Raw genomic sequence first — 22518 nt, 5'->3', positions numbered from 1 at the left:
GGCCTTAGAGTCTGACAAACCGGCAATTCTTTCCCAAATAATAATAATCCTTACATTTGATCACGTTGTCGAGACGTCTCAAATCACTTCACAGAATATACCGTGAAGTGAATTAACTGTATATTTTGTGGGCGAACCTCCCTTTTCTTTTTGAACAGTGCCGTGGGATCTTTAACATCAACCTGAACAGGCAGACAGGGCTTTGGTTTAAAGTCTCATCAGAAGGACGGCACTTCCAGCATCTCCAGCGTTGCGATGAGTGTCAGCCTAGACTGTGAGGCCCAAGTCCCAAGCTTGGCCTTGAACCCACAACCTTCTGACTCAGAGGCAAGAGCGCTAGCAACTGAGCCGGGCTGACAGACACTGAGCCGGGCTGACACACACTGAGCCGGGCTGACACGCACTGAGCCGGGCTGACACGCACTGAGCCGGGCTGACACGCACTGAGCCGGGCTGACACGCACTGAGCCGGGCTGACACGCACTGAGCCGGGCTGACACGCACTGAGCCGGGCTGACACGCACTGAGCCGGGCTGACACGCACTGAGCCGGGCTGACACGCACTGAGCCGGGCTGACCCACACTGACGCACACTGAGCCGGGCTGACACCCACTGAGCCGGGCTGACACACACTGAGCCGGGCTGACACACACTGAGCCGGGCTGACACACACTGAGCCGGGCTGACCCACACTGACGCACACTGAGCCGGGCTGACACAGACGTCTAAAACATGGGAATCCAAGGGCTTGAACCAAAGGAAAAATCCCTTCAATAAAGGCATTACATTTGCAAACATAACAATCTGTGGGGTCAATGAGAATTCCCTGAAGTTGATATTGCCCAGATATGAATATTAAGTGGGACAATATTGTTTTTGCCAAGTCTTTTCCAGACAGCCTGTACTCCAGTGTCCGGGAGTTGGGAGAATTTGCTTTGAGAAATACAGTTGAAAAGATTTAATAATCATAATGATAATAATCCTTGTATTTGATACAGCGCCTTATCATGTCTTCAAAACGTCTCAAAGCGCTTCACAGAATATACTATAAAGTGAATTGACTGTATATTTTGCGGGTGAAAAGTGGCAGCCAATTGCGCACAGCAGCGTCCCACAAATAGCCGTAAATTCAATCCGAGGTAAGATTCTTAATGGATTCATTGCGGTTTCTGAAACTTCTTTGCCAGTAATTTCAAGCCAATCCAATATGATACACAATTATGTTGATCCAGTGCCTTTCACGTCAGGAGGATAGCTTAAGTAGCTTAACAATTCTGGCTCAGAACCCAAGCTAAAGGGTGGGAGCTGAGTGGGGTGCGGAGAGGAAAGTTGACTGAAAGTGGCTGGAGGTGCGGTCGAAGAGGAACTTAAGAAGCTTCCACGATTCTGCACAATCTCTTAAGCTTTGAAAGTTTGACGTGCAAAGACAAGGTGGAACCTTCCCGTCTCTGACCCTTTGAAAGGCTATCAGGAGCAGCCTTTAAGCACGTCACGGTCAATTGATCCATTGTGAGCTGTATTAAAGCAGACACGACACTGACAGTGTTGTAAGGAGCTGTATCATATGCTCCAGCTCTGCTCCTGGGGAGATATTTATCAATTGCTTTTTTGAAGGAGCAAATCGATGCAGTCGCCAATGATTTAAACACACATTATCTTGTTAACTTTTAACATTAAAATCCATCTTTGTTCTGCAATGGAATATACACTCTCTCCCCAGAGCCACACTCCCCTCTTACTTAATGTGGGGGAATATTGATAATCATCATCCGTGCATTTGATATATCACCTTATCACATCGTTGAGATGTCTCAAAGCGTTCCACGGAATATACTGGAAAGTGGATGAACTGTGTATTTTGCGAGGGGATAGGGAGAGGATGTGTCAATTTGATGTGAGTTTTACGAGGTGCAAATCCTTGTGCTGTGGTGAAGACTGAAACTGTATATACACAATTCACCAATAAACCTAACAGTAACAGTGAGACAGTTCCACTGGGTTCAGCCTCAGGTCTCCCCGTGTATAAATGCATTAACTAAAGCTTGTTTGTATGTGTTAGCGTCTCAGAAACAGATGTGCCCGGGGCTCTGTGTACATAGCTTTGCTGTATTCCCACTTGCTCACTTCAAAACAGTTGCTGTTTGCTCAGCTCAAAGCGGGTTTAGCTTCGCTCAAGATTGATACGCTTGTGCGAGGAAATATCTCACTGCGTGATTTAAGACAGGACACCTCAGCACGTGATTACATTACATCAAAACCAGGAGAATGTTCATCCCACATCTAGATTTACAGTAGACACAGACAAAGAAGGTAATGTCTGCTGGACAGATCTGATTACAAACGGACTTTAAGCCTCTCAGCAGCTTATTAAGTGCTTCTTGACAATGGTTAAAGAAGATTATGTCTGTTGGTTGTAAGGCGATTGCCAATGAAACCCATCCCAAAGCCCCATGACCTCAAAACCAATGCCCATTTTATTGTTGCTCCTTTTGGCCACATTTCAGTGATTTCTCGCAAGCGAGAGGACCTGGGTTTGATTCCCGGGCCGGGCAAAACTTTAGGAAAGTTTCCTTATGCCACGCTCCTCTATTTATCAAGCAGTACGTAGGAAACCGGTTGTTAGTCGATTGGCAGATCACTTTCTGGGGGTAATAATCCCTTCAAAAACATTTTTTTAAATAATAATTTGGTCACTCAATCAATGATGTTTATGGGACACTCACTGCTGTGTGCAATTGGCTACTGCATTTCACCCACAAAATATACAGTCAATTCACTTTACTGTGAAGCGCTTTGAGACGGCTCGAAGATGTGATAAGGCGCTGTATCAAATGTAAAGATTATTATTATTATAAGAGAGGTTCGAATTAGGGATTTGGAAACAGTTGCATTTATTCCTATCAGAGGGCCAACACATTATTTAATGGTTTCTTAAATGAATCCTTGTGTCCTGGCACAGCCACTGTTCCTATTCCCAGAGACAGTCTGCAGGTTACTCTCCTCCTATTGGCAATTATCCCACAAGTGCCAGGAATTTTAATGTAATACTTTTACAATGCAAAGATGGCCCTCATTAAAAGCACAGGAAGATTTCCAGGAGCTAAATTGCTTATATATCGTCACACTATGAGAACTGTTTAAAAGTTCCAGTTTCTTTTTATTTCAAGCACTCGATTAAGCTGAAAACCACTTTTAACTCGGGAATAAAAATACTCACAGCAGCTAAATGCGAGAGAAGTAAAGATAACTAAAAGGCAAATTGCAACGAGCCATACATTAGCCTCTGGGTTTTTTGGGGCAGTTGGTCAGATGTCTAACACATGTGGAAACCCATCACCGTGCTTTAGAGTTTACAAACCAAGCTGAGATTTCCATGTATCCGACATGGAAAACCCAGAGATAGATTGTTGGAATGGAATGTGTATGCTCTCTCTCCCTGGAGGGACGTTTCCTGCTTATTCCAGAAAGTATTAGGCAAAGGTTGGCAAGAACCAAGGTTTGGGGGGGGGGGGGTGAGCCCAGAGTGTGTGTTGGGGTAACTGCTGGAGTCTAACCAGTTAAAACCACACGGCTTGTCATTGATATTGCTGTTTGACAAGCTTTCCTGCTGCGTGTCCAGCAAGGAACACCCTACCTGCTAGGGCTTTGGCTCGCAGGGTTTGGCTCTCTGCCCCCAGTGACTGGCAAGTTCTGCCGGTGAGCCAGTGCTGTCATCAGCAATGCTTCTACACCACTGTGAGGCCGCAGTGAGGTCCAGAGGCTTGAAATTCCACTCAGTCTTAGCCTGAGAGACCATTTTGTCTTATCATTCAGATGGCCAGAATCTTGGAGCGTTCTTAATTTCTGTCACAATTTGGAAACTTTTGAGACCTGCGTAAAACTGGCTTCCAAAGTTAAGAGCAATTATTGCCTGGAACAGATTACAAGGAAGTGTGGTTGAGGCCAGGACACTGAACACACTGAAGAAACAGTTTGATGCTGTGATGGGACTACGTGATGGGACAGATGAATGTTCTGGAAGGATGAGATGAAATGGGTTGAATGACCTTCTTCACCAAACCCATCTTGTGATTCTGTGATCTCATGAGATTGCCAGTAACAACAATAATATACAGAGGGGTCAAGATAAGAAGAGGCCTTACATTTGATGCAATTGGGAGGACATCTCAATTTTACTGCAATTTTTAATGCGGTGACTGTATTTTGTCGGTAAACTCGGCAGCCAATTTGTGCACATCAATATCCCGCAAACAGCCAGCCATGAAGTGAATAACAAAGTTTATATGGGGCATTATTAGCCACGACACCGGGAGAGAGAAACCCCCTTCCCTTTTCCATTAGCGGCGCGGGATCCTTAATGGCCACCCGAACAAGCAGAAAGGCACTCGGTTAAACGTCTCACCTGAAAGACGCCACCTCTGACAATGTAACGCTCCCCCAGCACTGGACTGGAGCGTCAGCCTGGACTGTCAGGTCAAAGGCCCAACCCCACCACCTTCAGGCTGAGAGATGGGTGGCCGAGGCGTTGGTGGTTGAGGGAAACAGATGAAGTGGCCGTCAGCCCCGGCAGTTGGATAAACCAAAACAAGTAAGAATTGTGATGCGAGTAAGATTGCGACCGCCGGCGTACAGTCGGTGTCTCTGGGGTATAATGGATAACTGACAGGGCGCCAGTGTACCGTGTCGAATAAACATTTGCATTTCAGCCTCAACGTTCTCATAATATTTTGGATGTCCCAGGCCCTCCCTGCAGACAGTCCAACCTGAAAGCAAATAATCTCTTAAGGGGCGAGCGTTGTAAATATTAGCAGCTACAGCTGTTTATTTGCAAGTTTGGACATGGACACAGATGGCAAAACAAGGAAAACAAGGACGTGGTATATGGGTTGTGTGTGTGTGTGAGAGTGGGGGGGGGGGGGGAGGGGGAGGCGGGGTAGGTGGGGGGTGGTGGTAGGGGTCTGGTCAGTTTATATGCGAAGCCCATTGTGTCAGCCTGGCACAGTGGTAGCGCTCTCTCTCTCTCCTCTGAGTTAGAAGTTTGTGGGTTCAAGCCCCACTTTGGTACTTGGAATCACATAGTCCAAGCTGATGCTCCAATGCAGTGCTGAGGGGACGTGTTGCATTATCTGAGGTTCAGTCCTTCAGATGAGACGTTAAATTGAAGTCCCATCTGCCTGTTCAGGAGGACGTTAAAAGTTCCACGGTGCTATTAAAAAAGGGAACAGAGTTTCTCCTGGCCGACAACCACAAATAAAATGTGGTCACCCGCTCTACGGCTATTGTGAGACACTTGCTCTTCCCATTTGGCTGCCGTGTTTCGCCGAGTGATTAGGCGCTGTATCAAATGCGAGGATTATAATTATTATTATTTAAATCCTACACGTCCTGGCTGTGCTATCGAATTAATGACGGGGTCTGGATTGCCAGTGGAGCCTGTGTCTTTGAGCTGCAATCCTAATTTATAATGTCTGGCCTTCTTCAGGGACACAAATGATAAAGACCAGTTTCCAAAAAGGCTTCTGTTTTGACCGTCACATCTGATCAGTCAAATATCCACTGGATTTATGACCACTTTGATTAAAACCCGCTCCGAATCTGTTTAAAAAACAACAGAGAGAGAGAAAAAAACATAATTTGGCCTGGGAGATGTGCGTGACAAGCAAAGGTCTCAGTTGGTGGAAAAAGTACACAAGTCTGTAGTCCTGAAAATATACATAGAGCAGCTGCCAAATAAGCCAGGGGCTGAGTAAATAACTGTCAGACGCTTTTCTGGACAAAATATTTTTGTTAAGTGGGAAAATAAAGTAACTCATGTGTTTTGCTTCCTGTGACAAAGAAAAGGAGATGCATTAAACTAAAAGGGAACAGCGATCTGTCAGTTGGGCTCAGTAGGAAGGCAGGTAGAGCTCTCGTCTCTGAGTCAGATGGTTTGCAGGGTTCAAGGTCTGCATTGGTGGCTTTATGTTTACAGTCCAGGCTGAAGCCACAATGCAGTTCTGGGCGGGGGCTTATCAAGCACTTCTTGTACGATCTCTTTGATTCCAATCCAATGTCCCCACCCACACACACCGACCCAGCTCGGGGAATATGTAGCAGATTATACTTGTCTCTGAAGCTTGTTCTTCCAACAGAAATTGTTCCCATCATTAAGCTTATTATAATAATAATAATAATCCTTGCATTTGATATAGCGCCTTATCATGTTTTCGAGACGTCTCAAAGCGCTTCACAGAAGACATACTGTAAATTGAAACAAAAACAGAAGTGGCCGGGAACACTCAACAGGCATCATCTATGGAGAAAGGAAAGTGAGTCAACGTTTCGGGTCCACGACACTTTGTCAGAACCCTTCGTAGAGTGTTCCCAGCGACTTCTGTTTTTGTTTCAGATTTCCAGCATCTGCAGTATTTTGTGTTTTGTTCATACAATAAATTGACTTGATTGTATATTTTGTGGGCGAATTTGTGGCGGCCAATTATGCACAGCAGTGTTCCACAAACAGTTGTGGATTGAGTGACCACATTTTTTGTGACGGGAAATTGATCCACCAATCGACTAACAACTGGGGTCCCAGCCACCGCTAGGTAAATGGAGACGTGCGGAGCAAGGATACTTTTTTCTTTCACTACCACAGTTGTGGCTTTAAGTAATCTTTTCTTAATACATGGAAATACTGAATTACGCGCCTGTAGACAGCTCCAGCAATGAAACCCTTTCTTAGCAAAGCTGTAAACCTTTGGTATGAAATACCTGGGGTTATTCCAGCACCTCACTTGTGGTATCGCTGTTAAGGTCGTGAGTTTGGGAGATCCAATTCCTAAAAAGGCATTTTGACACGGTTTGCGAGATTGCAGGTCAGGCGAATCATTCCTTTCTAACACAAAGTGCTACAAGCACAAGAGTTCTTAAGGCACATTTTACAGACTGCTGGAACATGACACAACTCATAGTTATAGTGTGATTAATCGTACCTTCCTTCCTTCGTGCTCCTTTCCAAAAAAAAACGTGTTCAGCAAAGTATTGGGAGTTTATTATATGAATAATAATCCTCGCATTTGATATGGCGCCTTATCACATTGATGAGATGTCTCAAAGCACTTCACAGGACTTACTGTGAAGTGTTTTGTGGGTGAAAAGCGGCTGCCAATTGTGCAGAGTAATGTCCCACAAACAGCCATGGGGTGCGTGAACAGTTTTATTTGGGGGATTGTTGGCCAGGACACTGGGAGAGAGAGAGAGAGAGAGAGACAAACTCCCTTCTCTTTTCGAATAGCGCCGCGGGATCTTTAACATCCAATCAAACAGGATATCTCAGCGCACGTCACAGGAGAAAGTGTAAAGTGCAGTGACTGTGTTTCGCAGGCAAATGTGACAGCAAATTAGCAGACGGCAATGACCTCCAAACAGCTGGGAAATGATACCAGGGACGAGAGGTTTATATTATTGATGAGGGACTGGAGGAGCTGTTTTCTCCAGAACAGACGGTTGGGACGTGACCTGATGGACGTCTTTATTGTAATTAAATTATGAAGGAGTTGATATCGTAAACAGGGAGAAATTATTTCCACTGGTTCATGAATCGGTAATTAGAGGGCTCAGATTTCACATCATCATGACCAAGCAATCAAAGGCAGAGGTCAGGAGAATGTTTGTTATACTGAGAGCTGTTAGACCGTGGAATTGATATTCACTTCAACAAGGGAATTAGATAAATATCGGAAAAGGTGAAACATAAAAAAACTGTGTGCGTCTTGGGGCCGATGAACTGAATGGAGAGCTCTTTTTGAGAACCAGCACAGGTAGCAGTAGGTTGAAAGGCCTCCCTCTGTACTGTAAATGTCTACGGCTCTCAAGTAAACGTTTCTTGAATGCTCAACTCTGCATTGGTGGTCAGGCTTTCAACTTTTCTGCCCCCGCCCTCTGGAACTCCATCCCAGATTCCAATAACCTACCTCTGGGATTTCCACGTGTAGGTCGGCTGCACGAAAATCTCAGCTTGGTTTGGAAACTCTTAAGTATGGTGATGGGTTTCCGCATGTGTCAGACACAGGCTGGCCAAAAACAACCCCAAAACTTGGAACGTCTGATGTGAAAAGAGCTGTGTGAATTGTAAGGATTATAAACTGACTCCTAGCCTTATACACGGAGATGCACATTAGCAGGCAGGAAGCCAATTTGGCTGTGAATGGCTGACCACCTTTAATGACCACAGTTACTAAGATAAATAGTAGCCCGAGGTCCAGCGAGTGGAGTGTAAATCTCAGAATGTGGCATTGGTGCAGTACAAAGCAGGTGTGAAACAGCATAGCACCCTACTCCATCAGGCTCTTGTCATCAGAGCCACAAAGAAAATATACAGACAATGGAAAGATTAAAGACAAATTCTGACATTTGGGTTGAGGTTTTAATTATTTTCTTGGAATATTTATGTATATTTATATATTTATGTGATTTATTTATTGAATTTATTACTGTGTTGAATGCCTTCACTCAGGTCTGTTCCACTCCTCACCTCTGTCCCATTGTCATTGTATTGCAAGCCCACTAAACACTACCTTACGGGACGTCACACGGTCCTAGGATATATCTAGACTGTGGACCCGGTGCTTCAGAGAGTTTAGCGCCAAGCCTGGCCGGAGGGTCTGACGGGGTTAAGCTGAACACTCCAGGTTCCCCACAGTAACAGGTCCTCCTTGAGAGGCTTGCGTCACTGGCATGAGGGCTGGGTGTGTTTCGAGCTCACTGCTGAAACAGTGCAGCTGTCAGATCTTCGAAAAATTCCACAATGAATAAACAGCGTTTGTTAGATAAACTGTCACCAAACCCGCCCCAGCGAATGCCCGTCTCTCAAATGGGTTTATGGCGAGTCAGGACTCCGCTGACTTATCCCCTCTCACAGCGAGAGATAAACGATCTTACTACAGCAACCCAAGTGCTGCTGCATTCTATTACAATGAAGTCTTGCCATCACTTAAGCTGCTCTTGTCCTTCACTGCCCTGTCTACCTCACCAAGCTCCTGACTCGGGAAATCAGCCTGACTCACTCTCCCCTCCGACCTCGTCCGAGGCGAGCCTGAACCCAGGATCGCTTGTCCTGCTGCTCTGTGGTATCTCAAAGCAACGCCCAGGCTTGCATTCTCCACGACACTATCCTGTGTGAAGGGCGCTATATAACTACAGCTTGTTTGTCCCATTATTAACCTTCGGACGAGACGTTAAGCCGAGGTCCGTCTGCCTGTTCAGGTGGACGTTAAAGATCCCGCGGCGCTATTCGAAAAGAGAAGGAAGTTTCTCTCTCCCGGTGTCCTGGCCAACAATCCCCCAGATAAAAATCGGTCACTCCCTCCATGACTGTTTGTGGGATGCTGCTGTGCACAAATTGGCTGCCGTGTTGCACCCATAAAATACAGTCGATTCACTTTACAGTATATCCTGTGAAGCGCTCGGAGACATCTCAATGACACTGTAAGGCGCTAAACATTTGTGGAGTCCTGTAGCTCAGTAGTTAGAGCACTCGCTTTGCAAGTGAGAGACCTGAGTTCAATTCCAGGCAGCGGGCGAAACCTTGGGCAAGTTTTCTTACTCCATACAGAGCCTAATAATAAAAACAATAATAAATTGGTCATTTTTAATCTACGACTGTTTGTGGGACATTGCTGTGCACAATTGGCTGCCGCGTTCGCCCACAAATATACAGTCAATTCACTTTACAGTGTGTTCTGTGAAGCGCTTTGGGACGTCCTCCCGACGTGAAAAGCGCTATATCAAATGCAAGGATTATTATTATTATATTATTATTCTAACAAATGTTGCGATTTTCATTTCTGTTTTGATCCCAGGATGAATGTGTCTGGGCTGATGTTTCGAGGCTGGTTTGACATTTGTCTACAAATAACATATGGAACCCCAATGAGCGGACACATGTGGATGAAAGGTACCAGCGGAGGTAGGCTGGGGATTTTCCTGGGTATGGAGACCAGCCACAGAAATACTGCAAAAAAAAATGTCATTGTTAGTTGAGTTTGTTTGTGCTGGAAGATACACAGCGTGTCATAAGAATCAAGCAACACATGTTGAATACTAATAAAATTCCTTCGAATGCTGGCTTTCTAAAGGCTCGCCAGTTATCTTGTAATTACAGGAGCAGAGACATTGAACAACAGTAAATCAGCCCCAGCCCAGGCAGGGGAGAAATACGTGGAATATTCTGGCTTCATTCCAGGGTGGATTGAATTCAGAAAGAATCTTACTCTGGCAAACCTTTCTATTTTCAACCTTGCCTTGAAACTCACAACCTGCTCCCGATCCTGTGGCTCACTGAACTGAATGCATTATGTTGGCCAGGATGGGATGAACGATATTGACGCTATCCTCACCCTCAACTCCATGTGGATTGCTAACAGATCTCCATTTAATAATGGACACAAATATATATATATATACACAAATATATAGGTTAAACATCTCTCCTAAAACTTATCTTTCTTCAGAGAAATATATAAAGGGAATGGGTGGAGGGGAGGGAGGGGCGGAGGGAGGGATAGGCAAATGGAACTAAACGGATATCACTCACAGTGAACCAGAACTGCTGTTCTGCTGTCAACCAAGATCAGACGTTAAAGTGAGTGAAATTAGTCACTCGCTCTGTGGCTGTTTTGAGGACGTTTCACCCACAAAACATACAGTTAATTCACTTTACAGTATATTCTGTGAAGCGCTTTGAGACGTCTCGAGGACGTGATCAGGCGCTGCATCAAATGCGAGGATTATTAAGGATTATACCAACTTGGCCTTGCCCCCCTCCCCCCCCTCTTCATTCCAACCCCCAGCTCGGATGCAAACCTTTGACTGTCCAGCGCCTTGGGATGGGCTCCCAGTGTGAAAGCAGCTACATAAATGCAATTTGTTGTTGTTGTAAACATCGAGCAGAGGGACCCTATGTTTATGAGCGTCTGTCGAACACTCTGATTAACGGCCTTGTTTAGAGCACTAAGGGAAAGGCAGATGAATCTGCAGAGAGAGAGAGAGCAAGAGAGCAGATACAGTGTGAAATATTTAGGAGTGTTCTTAATTGATGTTTCTTTCATCCACCTACAGAACAGCATGGCCTTGAATCCCAAACTTTCCGTTAATGAGTCTCCCAAGGTGATTTTCACATAAACCTTTAATTGCATCCATTTTCTTTCCCCTGATTAACAAACGCTGCCTTTTAGTGTTTGGTGTGAGGTGAGGCTGTTTGACTAGATGACAAACTGGAGAATTGGCTGGACTTTTATTGCAGTGAAAAATCACATTGAAATCTTTGCAACTGGCAAACCATTTCCAGGACAGCACAACATCAATTTATTGTAACCATTTAGTACAACGCCTTTCATGTCAGGAGGACATCTCTGAACACTTCACAGGATTCACTGTGTAGTGACCGTGTATATTTTGGGCTAACACAACATCCAACTTACGTACAGCAATGCCCCACAAATAGCTATGAAGTGAACAGCCTATTTTATTGGGGGGATGGTTGGCCAGGACACCAGGAGAGAGAAACTCCCTCTTCTTTTCGAGGTGTGCGAAGGTTCACCTGAATAGGAAGAAGAGACGATAAACTTGGCAAGAGGCAAGGCTTGGAGACCCCAGACAGTGTGTGCGTTGGGAGTGAGTGCTGGAGTCTAACCATAGCTTCCTGCTGCCTTGTCAGCTCAGACCACTGATGGTGGGGTGGGCTGAGCACATGATTCATGCTGGACTCGGAGAAGCAGAGGGAGTGGCTGGGACAGTCAGGGTACAAGAAACACTGACATAGACACCCAGAATAGGCCAGTGCGAATCATCTGAACAAAGCAAACAGGAACTTGGTTTCTTTCACCCACAAAATATACAATCCATTCACTTTGCAGTATATCCTGTGAAGGGCTCTGCGGCGTCTCGAAGACGTGATAAGGCGCTGTGTCAAATGCAAGGATTAATTATTTTTATTATTATTATCCTTTTCAATTGATTTCACTGATTAACAACCCAATTCCCTCTCGAATCAGCCGACACAATCTGCCTCCACCTGACCGAGCAATGCTTCCATTCCACACTCCCATCACAGACACGCTGCCAGATTTTTCCTCCAGTGCTCCTTGTCTGACTTCTTTACCCGGCTCAGCTACGAGCAGGTAAAGTTGGGCCTACGCTGGATACGCTGTAATGTGCACTAAGTAAACAAAGATATTCTGTGCACAGGCGCTACTCTGCTCCTGTGTAATTTCTTCACAAGATGAATTACGAGCTGCCAGAGATTCGATAGCCGTTTGTCCCAACCCCTGTAGTTAAAAAAATCCATTTGTACATTTAGCTTCAGAATCAGGAATTGTGACCACATTCAGAAATTCCAATCTTTCCCAATGCACATCAACAAAAAGCAATCATCGCTGTACGAATTTGGTGCATCGGAGGGAGCCACGAGACAGAAGAGTGTTGATTCATTGCACAGTGATGGATTAAATTCACTAAAGTATCCTTGTTATTCAGCTACCGTCTCCCTTTAAAGGAACCTTTTTTTTTACTATTCCAGGTTTAGCTGAATTTCACCGACCAACCCTAACATATTTTTGACATAGAGAAGCATATCGCTGATTCTATTTCTCCCACAATTAAGAGAAACTCCTTTTGAGTTCTCACACGAGTCAGCCACTCGGTTGCCAGCACTTTCACCTTGTGAAAGGCGCTATAAAAATCTAATTTGTTGTTGTTATTGTCCGCGCTCTCCCACCCCTCCCTCCCTCCCCTCTCCTCCCTATCTCTCCCCTGGAATTACAGTAATGGTTTGCAGATCAACTTCAACAAGAGCGAGTTTGGACTTTCATTCCCCGCCTGAAATGCTCCATTTCACAGAGTGTGTTAAAAGCAGGTCTGCTCTTCACCTGCCTGTGACCAATATTTGATCTGGTTTCAGTCCCACTGATTAATGGAAGAGTTGACTAATGCTCTGAGTTTGCAGTGCTCATTATTGAACCATATTCTTGTTTCCTTTATTGATCTGCGCATCAATGTAATAGGAATATTCAGTCATCCTTGCATTGTTGCCGAGTCATGGTGTTAATAGCTTCTATTTTGGCCGCAATGTTGTACATCAGTGACATTGTTAGCACCTACGAATGTCACTGTGGCAACTTAGGCTCATAACAAAATTAATCTGGTATGGATTTAACTATAGTAACCTCCAGAAAACAGATTTAAGAAAATAATCTGCGCACAGTGACCTCACTGAGATCTAACATAACTGCAGATAGTTAAGAATGAACACCGCTGTTTTGGAGTAATATTAATAATAAAAAAAATAATTCTTGCATTTGATATGGCAGCTCATCAAGTCACTAAAATAATAATAGTTTGGTCAGTCAATCCATGACTGTTTGTGGGGGACTGCTGTGCGCAATTGGCTGCTGCATTTCATTCACAAAATATACAGTTACTACACTTTACAGTATATTCTGTGAAGCGCTTTGAGACATCTCAAAGACATGATAAGGCGCTGTATTAAATGCAAGGATTATTATTATTATGATCATTATTAGATGCCTCAAAGCGCTCCACAGGATACACTGTAGAGTGAATTGACTGTATTTTATGGGTGAAAGATTATCCGGAAGCTTGTTGATTTAAGGTTATAACGCAATTTAAATTCAAAGCTTTACATATAAAATATGTTTAGGATTAAGTCAAGAGAAGCTGGACTGGTTTAAATCACTTTGTGCAGAAGTTGACGATCAGCCCAGCACTGATCCCAAGTTTGGACAGTAGCATTCATTTCTAGTCGTGTGGACATTTTTTCCCCCACAGTGAAATTAAACAGTTACACTCACACTCATTACTGTGAAGTAATAACTATCTGCTTATATTTCCAGAAGGTCAGAGGAGCATTAGTGAGGCACATCCAGAAAGACTTCACAAGGCAGTGTAGTGGATGTGATAAATCCTGAACATAGTATCCATCTGTGGCTTCGGTACATCTGCCAATGTCATACTTTGCATGTTGAGTATTTAAGGGCCCCGTTTTATTATCAATCCTTACATTTGGTATTGCATCTTTCACCTCAGGAGGATACCTCAAAGAGCTTCACAGGACTGACCGTTTCTGTTTGCCAACTCGGCAGCCAATTTACACACAGCAACGTCCCACAAACAGCCATAAATTTTGGCCAGGACAGTGGGACAAACTCCCTTTTCTTTTCAAATCATACCAAAGGATCTTTAACATCCACCTATCCAGACATAGACAGGACCTCAGTTTAACATCTCATCCAAAGGATGGCACCTCCAACAATGCAGCATATTCCCAGCACTGCATTGGAATATCAGCTTAGACTACGAGCTCCAAGTGCCAACCTTCTGACTCAGAGGCAAAGTACCACCAACTGAGCCAGGTTGACATAGAAATGATTACAGCACATTTTCCTTTAAGAAAAGGACCTTTTTTTTTTGCCTGTGAACTCAATTCCCAGACCACACTTGCACATGTTTAAAAAGTTACCTTTTGCGTTCTTCCACCAAAGTTATGTTAAGATTCCTCTTGAATCACTGTCTCTGGGTTTGTTTGATGATTCACCATCAACTCAGTTGTTTCCACATGTCTCTGCTCTCTGGCTCTCCTCTGCTCTTCTCCATATTAAAACTCAACTCAGTCACATCCACTCAACATCCTTCAATATGCTTCAGATCACAACCTTCTCAAAGCTCCCAGTGCCATGGGTGAATCATCAAACTATGACTCTTCCATTCCCTTTAATGGGAGATTGAATATATTTGTGTCTTTCATTCCCTAAAACATACTTTTTTTTTGTATTTTTCACACCTCACAGTGGAACTTCACTTGTTAAAGACACACTGATTAGGGTACACACAAGGAACAGGGTACACAGACTGTAGCTGTTCAATTAGCAATATAACTTTGACAACCTCACTCTGTACTCTGGCGTTTGTACTTTGTGAGTTCATTCTCTCAGTGATTAACCCCTGATCGCGCTGAACCTGATACTCCACACCCTGACCTCACTGAACTTAACCGCATTTATTAACACAGAAAGTAATTAGCAACTGGGACCAGATACCAGAAATGTGGTTGATCCCAGGACTGATTCATGTAAGAAACTCGTCGGTTTAGCTTCACTCATATGTTATTCCTGCCTCCATGTCATTTTATTGTGTTGGGTAGTCTAGCAGGTGGACTCTCTTAGACAACATGAGCCCATTGAGCAAGCTTCCAGTCTAGACAAGTTCATACCCAAGTGGCTATAATAATAATAATAATCCTTGCATTTGATATAGTGACTTATGTTATTGAGACGTCTCAAAGCGCTTCACAGAATATACTGGGAAGTGGATTGAGTGTATATTTTGTGAGCGAAAAGCAGCAGTCAATTGCGCACAGCAGTGTCCACAAATAGTCAAGGATTCAGTAACCTTTCAGTATTTTTGGGGGGAGGGCTTATTACCCTCAAAAGGTGATCTGCCGATCGACTAAGAACCGGGTTCCTACTTTATCACTAGGTAAACAGGCACGTGGAGCAAGAAAACTTCTCTAAGGTTTTGCCTACACTGGAACTCGAACCCGGGTCCTCTCGCTTGTGAGGTGAGCACTAACCACTGCACTGCAGCACTCTGTACAAGATTGTGGTTTCGGTTTTGTGATGAATTCCAATAGCTTGTTTGTATTGTATTCTGCAACGATTCCCTCGATCTGCCTCCTCCCAGCTCAAGTGGTTGACATTGGCAAACTGGGATCAGCATGGTTCAAAATATCACTGAAAGCCCAGTATTACAGTAATCTTATCACTAGTAATAATCCTTGTATTTAATAAAGTGTCACAACGGGCCCTGCCTTCCCCCACCTCCACACCATCCGCCACTACCTCTCCCCTCCAGCCGCCGAGACCCTCATCCACGCTTTCATTACATCCAGGCCTGACTACGCCAACTCCCTGCTCGCCAGACTTCCCATATCTGCCCTCCACGAGATGCAGATTATCCAGAACTCTGCAGCTCGTGTCTTCTCCCGCACCAAGTTCCGTGAGCCTATCACCCCTATCCTCACCTGGCTTCACTGGCTTCCCATTCCCCAGAGAACAGCCATGAAATGAATTATCAATCTGATCTGAGGGAGGGGGTTAGGGGGCAAGTCTCTGCCCGGGACACCCAGAGAAACCCTATATCTTTTCTGTTTTCAAATTAAATTGTGGGATCTTTTATGTCCGACCTGAACATGCACAGACAGGATCTCGGTTTGACACTGCGAATCGCTCCAAGTCATTTGGACATTGAAGGAGCAATTTCAGGAGTGAGAATTATTAATCCTAATAACCAAAATGAGCAAATTAATGATGAGAATCTGAATGAGCTGCTCCCCCCACCAGTGAATTCCTCTCACTAAGCCATTAATTGAATCCAAACACGGTGTGTGCAAGGCAATGTAATGTTCGGTGCCTGGAGACAGCTTCAATACCAGAGAAACCTCACAATAAGTTTCTGAAAATCAATCTCTCTGAGGACATTCTCAATCAAATCAAATCTCTGCCTCATCTCCTAATGGACGATGTATCAAATATTTGCGCCGTCGTATTTTTTTCTCTCTCTTCAAAGTAATTTTCCTCCCCGCTCTCTCAAAGATCGCTCTTAAATAAAACCCGATCCTTCATCTAACAATGATGCATTTGTTTGCCACTGCACAGAAGAAAAAAACAAAGCAAACATTTACCCAATTGATTCTCTTTCTCCAGATTCCCTAAAGAATGATGTTGGCTCAGTTAATAATAAATGAAACGTTGCTTAAAAGCCATTTATTGTTTATAGTAATATAACAAATATCTTAATGCAATTTACACCGCAGTAACTCACAGCCTCAGTTTCTAACCCACTGAGTACTGCCTGGCTTTTAATAGTAATAATAGTAATATACTGCACACTTCACAGAATATACTGTAAAGTGAATTGACTGTATATTTTGTGGGCGAATCACGGCAGCCAATTGCGCACAGCTCACAATCAGTCGTGGATTGAGTGACCAAATTAGTATTATTCTTTTGAAGGAATTATTATCTCAGGAAAGCAATCCACCAATCCACTAACAAACAAGTTTCTTCTTATTGCTGGGAAAACAGAGAGAGTGGAGCAAAGAAACTTGCCATGTTTCTTAACGGACTTGATGTGCTGATTTCAAATTAGGCGGTCGGATTGTATCGGCGGTTACAATGAACATGCTGGGTGGCTTTCAGTGCTTTGGGACGTCAAATATAATTTGTTGTTCGATGTCAGATGGCTGTTCATTAGGGGTGAGGCAGGAGGAGTTGGTCTTCTTCCTAAGAGCATAAGAATTTTCCAGGTGGAAGAAGACCAAAGTCCATCTAGTTCACCTTCCCCCATCCAGGCTCGATAGATACCAGCGAGTGGAGTTTGGGCGCTCAACTCTAAGCACCATGGCTACCATTCCAGCCTCATTATTCACAAGCTTCGCTGCAGTTAAATAGTTGCTGTGCATGTTAGCACTGGGCGCTCTGTATTTATAGCCAAATGGTAAACACTTGCCTGGGCTCCAGTTCTCTATCAGTGAATCATTCACTAAGGAGGCAGCCTCCTCTTCCTTTCATGGCCTACATCCACTATTTTTAAAAAGAAGTTATGAATATACCCTCCATCACCCTGGGGGCCCGTGTCTAAATACAGGCTTTTGTATCAAATTAATCAGTGCGGGTAACACCGATTAGCAACCACCACAGCTTGTAGATGTAAACACATCTCACATCCCAACCTTCAGTACAATCAAATAATAATAATAATAATAATAATCCTTGCATTTGATATAGCGCTTTTCACGTCGGGAGGACGTCCCAAAGCGCTTCACATAACACACTGTAAAGTGAATTGACTGTATATTTGTGGGCGAACGCAGCGGCCGATTGCGCACAGCAATGTCCCACAAACAGTCGTAGATTCAAAATGACCAATTTATTATTGTTTTTGGTTTTGGAGGGATTATTATTAGGTGTGTGGAGTAAGGAAACTTGCCCAAGGTTTCGTGCTGCCTGGAATTGAACTCGGGTCTCTCGCTTGCAAAGCGAGTGCTCTAACCACTGAGCTACAGGACTCCACAAATCTCTGGACCCTGGGATCCTCTGCTGTTTCTTGTGAAATCAGTGCCAGGGCAGAGCAGGGCAGCAGATAGCCCTCAGGTTTGTACACCAGCCTATCTGCTCGAAAATAATATCTGGGTTAGGGATACAGTATATAGCTTGGGACACGACATGTACATGTCAGGCTGGTGGAAGGCGAGCTCGATGGACCTTGGTCTTCTTTCGCCAGCAAATTCTCATGTTCTTTTACAGTGTATCCTGTGAAGCGCTTTTGAGACGTTTTGACGACGTGACGTGATGCTGCATCAAAGCCAAGGAATTACTGTAAAATGTGGGTGAGCTCCGTCCCCCTTTGTATTCTGGAATCTGGCCATTCGGTCAACAAGCGGTCGTGTTTGCTCCAAACTGTTGTGTAAACAGCAAAGCTGTAACCCCAGTAACCTCCTCCGAGACCCACAACACGTACGATACGAGGACAGAAGCTTTGTGTATCTCGGCCCTCGACAGCAAAGGTACTTACTTGGGCTGGGAAATTCGTCCCTTGTGTTTACTCAATTATTCATAGGAAAAACTCATTAGGATCCGAACCCAAGAATAGACCAGTGTGGATTCCATCAATGTACGGTATTTGTCTTCTGTACTTGAGTAAACGCAAATTCTAAAACGAGGAATATTTTTAACTATTCCACATTTTGTGTGCAGTTGGCTGCCGCATTTCGCAGAATACAGTGTCAATGCACATTTCAACATATTTTGTGAAGCTCTTTGAGACATCTCAACAACGTGATAAGGCACTATGTGATATGGAAGGATTGTTATTATTATTATTAATACAGAACAAAGGTGAAGCTTCCCAGGGTCTCGGTAGGGGTTCAGTACTTAGCCACACTGACCAGGGAAATGTATGTCCGAGTGTGACCTCTCAGATGGGTGCTGTGTAATTGACCTTAGTGACTATGGGTTGGAGAGAGTGGAATCAGCCAGGGTACAGCTCTTGGGGGCTGCTCAATGCCCCCCCACCCGCCCACAACTGCCCGCACCCACCCCCCTCCCCCCCATGATGGTCAACACTCACTGGCAAGGATCACATATGACCATTCTGGCCTGGTTACTTGGGTAGGAACTGCACACGGCTCTTCACAAGGGAAATCAATTGACAAAAACACAAAACAAGACAATATCCCGACAATGAGTGAAAAATGCACTTCTCGAGAATGGGGGAAAAAAGCTAGTTTACAGGTCAGAACCATGTCTGTTTCTCGTAAATAAAAAAGAGCGTTGGGTGTTGATTTATGGTTTCCACACTGAATGGATGTCTTCAGATCTTCATGGAAGTTGGCTTCATTTCCCTGGGAATTGCAATGCCTTGTCCTTGCTCGCTGTTCTTCATTGCATTCCTAACATTTCAATAGCAATGTTGTAGTTTTCAACTGGTGGTGGTGGGGGGGGAGAGGAAGGGGAGGGGAGGGGGAAGAGGGGGCGTTCAAAGGATGCAGAAAATCTAATGATATATTGCAGAAAGATAGAAATATTTTGCCTTGCTGTGTAACACCATCTGATGAACTGTTATATTCTGTGAAGTGGCTGCTCTATGCTGGCATGTGTTACTCAAGAGACAATATCAAACATTTGCCTGACATCTGAGAGCAAGTCAAGGATGTATAGGTTGATTACTGGATGTCGGACCACAAGGATCTGGGTTTGAATCCAACTCATGAGGTTCAACCAATGCATTTCACCCACAAAATACAGCACACCATCAATTCACTTTACAGTATATTCTGTGAAGCGTTTTGAGACGTGTCGAAGAGGTGATAAGTCGCTATATCAGATGCAAGGATTATTATTATTAATATTACAATAAATAACACTTATCTTTCACTTATTGAGTGCAATGTCCGTAATTAGAGTTCAGTCAAAATGCTACTCACGAGGTTCCCTCAGTGAATCAGACCTTTTATTGAACAGCCCTGATCACTACTATTGTTACTGTTACATTGCCAGCCAGCACAGATGGACATGTCCATTCCCATTCCAAAAAGTACCAGACAAACATCTGGAAAGATTCTCTGTCGTTAGGGATTTCACATTGTTAGAGGTGTTGAACACTGCCTTCCGAATGGCATTCACATGATAACTACGTGGGATTACCTGCCTGATAGTCTTATTGCCATTGAGTGCCAATGGGATCATTCAAGCCTGTAATTTGTACACGTTGGCATGGAGGCTGATGGAATAACTTCTCTCTGAGCAGCCAGAGTGTTTGAAGGTCATTTGTATAATGGAGAGCGCGATCTCTTAATGATCCAACAGCCCAGAACCAATTTATAATCCCAAATTGCTAGGTTTGCCCTTTCGTTTCAAATTCCTTTGGTCCACATATAAACACGGGACTTTGCACTTCATCCCCACGGATTAAGGAAATAAGTTAGTCTGTCATCTGGCAAATGTCATGGAGGCCACGGAGTTGGACACAAGGAGGCATCCACTTCTGGGAGTAAACCTCAACAGCACTCGCTTACAAGCTGCCATGTCCATAGATAGAGCGATCGACTTGTTATAAGCGCGATTGGGCGCTGTGCCAAATTCAACGAGAATCAACAGTGTCAAAGCAAAGTGCTCAAAATCTGTGTGAAGAAGGAATTTGGAAAGTATGACCACCAATGGAATTCCGATCATAGAGAAACAGCCTTAAATGTCTCATTTACAGTGCAGTGGAGCGCCACATGATGATGGAAAAGTCCTTCCACTCACGTGTGAAAGCCATTAGCGTTTAATAATCGAAAGAACAGACGGAAAGATTTGTATTTGCTATACATTTTCCCAGTGGAAGTCCTGTAGCTCAGTGGTTAGAGCACTTGATTCGCAAGTGTGAGACCTGGGTTCAATTTCCGGGCATGGCAAAACATTGGGCAAGTTTCCTTACTCCACACATGTCTCTGTTTACCAAGCAGTAAGTAGGAACCTGGTCAATTGGTGGATCACTTTTCCGGGGGTAATAATCCCTTCAAAATTTTTTTAAAAATAAAATAAATAATAATGTGATCACTCAATCCACGACTGTTTGTAGGACATCGCTGTTGCGCAATTTGCTGCCAAGTTTCGCCCACAAAATACGCAGTCACTGCACTTTACAGTATATTCTGTGAAGCGCTTTGAGACGTCTCGAAGACGTACTAAGGCGCTATGTCAAATATAAAGGTTATTATTCCTTTTTGATGTGATATAAAATGCCAGGTTTATTATTGTTGTTTAAAAAAATCAAGAAAATAATTTCTGATCAATTCAAGGACCTCGGTTGGAATAGTTTGTTTTTAGTTTTAGTTTCAGGTTTCACAAGGGATCGAACAATTACAGAGCAAATAGAATTGTTACCAGTAATCTTTACAATAATGAGCACTCAAAGTCTAATTTAATCAAGATGTATTCCGATACATCGCTTCCGTTGACGTCCAACTTCCAGATACTCTTTGTCTCTTCTCAGTTCTTTGTTCCAGTGAGTGCTTTAAAATTAAGTGGTTTTTGGCGATCGCCAGAGCACCAGGATCGTAGCCAAAGTCTCTGTTGACTTAAACAAAGGTGAAGTGAAGTCATTCTATGTGACTCTACTTCTCTCCCAGTGATCCACTTCTGACCTTAACACTGTTCCAGGATTCCTGCAGAGGGGTTAGGAGGAAGTGAGGAAGGGGGGAGGAGGAGAGGAATCCAGTGTACAGATAATAGTGCACGCACTCGTTTAGCAAACAGATGGATGCTGTAACGGGAGGATGGGTGTAGTGGGGAGGGTGGGTGTAGTGGGGAGGGTGGGTGTAGTGGGGAGGGTGGGTCTAGTGGGGAGGGTGGGAAATGGCAAAGCTAATGATCAGTTGTGGCGGGTGAGTCTCAACAATAGACTACTATTGTATCTATAGTATTGTAGAAAGTACAGTAATAGGAGACTATTTTAGCCCATTGAACATAAGCTGGTGCTGACTCACACACTCAGCTAACCATTGGAATCCTAGTTGGTTGCTCTTTTATGTTCTTCCTCTTCAAGTGTTTATCCAATCCCGTTTTATAAGTTGTTTTATTGTCTCAGCCTCAATAGCCACTTGCGCTAAGGCATTCCATACCACATTAACCCTCTGCCTCCAACCTCTCCTTAACGCTGCCAGTGGCAATCCTACATTACTTAGCGTGTTATTTAGCAGATAATGTCTGTTGAAGTTTTCTAGACTTGTACAAAATTGAAAAGTGAAATTAGGATGAAATACAATAACAGCTTGCATTAATACAGCACCTTCCATGTAGGACTGTTTGTGGGACATCGCTGTCTGCAATTGGCTGCCGCTCTTGCCTACAAAAATATACAGTCAATTCACTTTACAGTATATCCTGTGAAACGCTTAGCGACATCTCAGAGACGTGATA

This window comes from Callorhinchus milii, unplaced genomic scaffold (assembly GCF_018977255.1).
Source record: "Callorhinchus milii isolate IMCB2004 unplaced genomic scaffold, IMCB_Cmil_1.0 Scaffold20, whole genome shotgun sequence".
Lineage (NCBI taxonomy): Eukaryota > Metazoa > Chordata > Chondrichthyes > Chimaeriformes > Callorhinchidae > Callorhinchus > Callorhinchus milii.
This window is presented reverse-complemented; position numbering follows the sequence as displayed.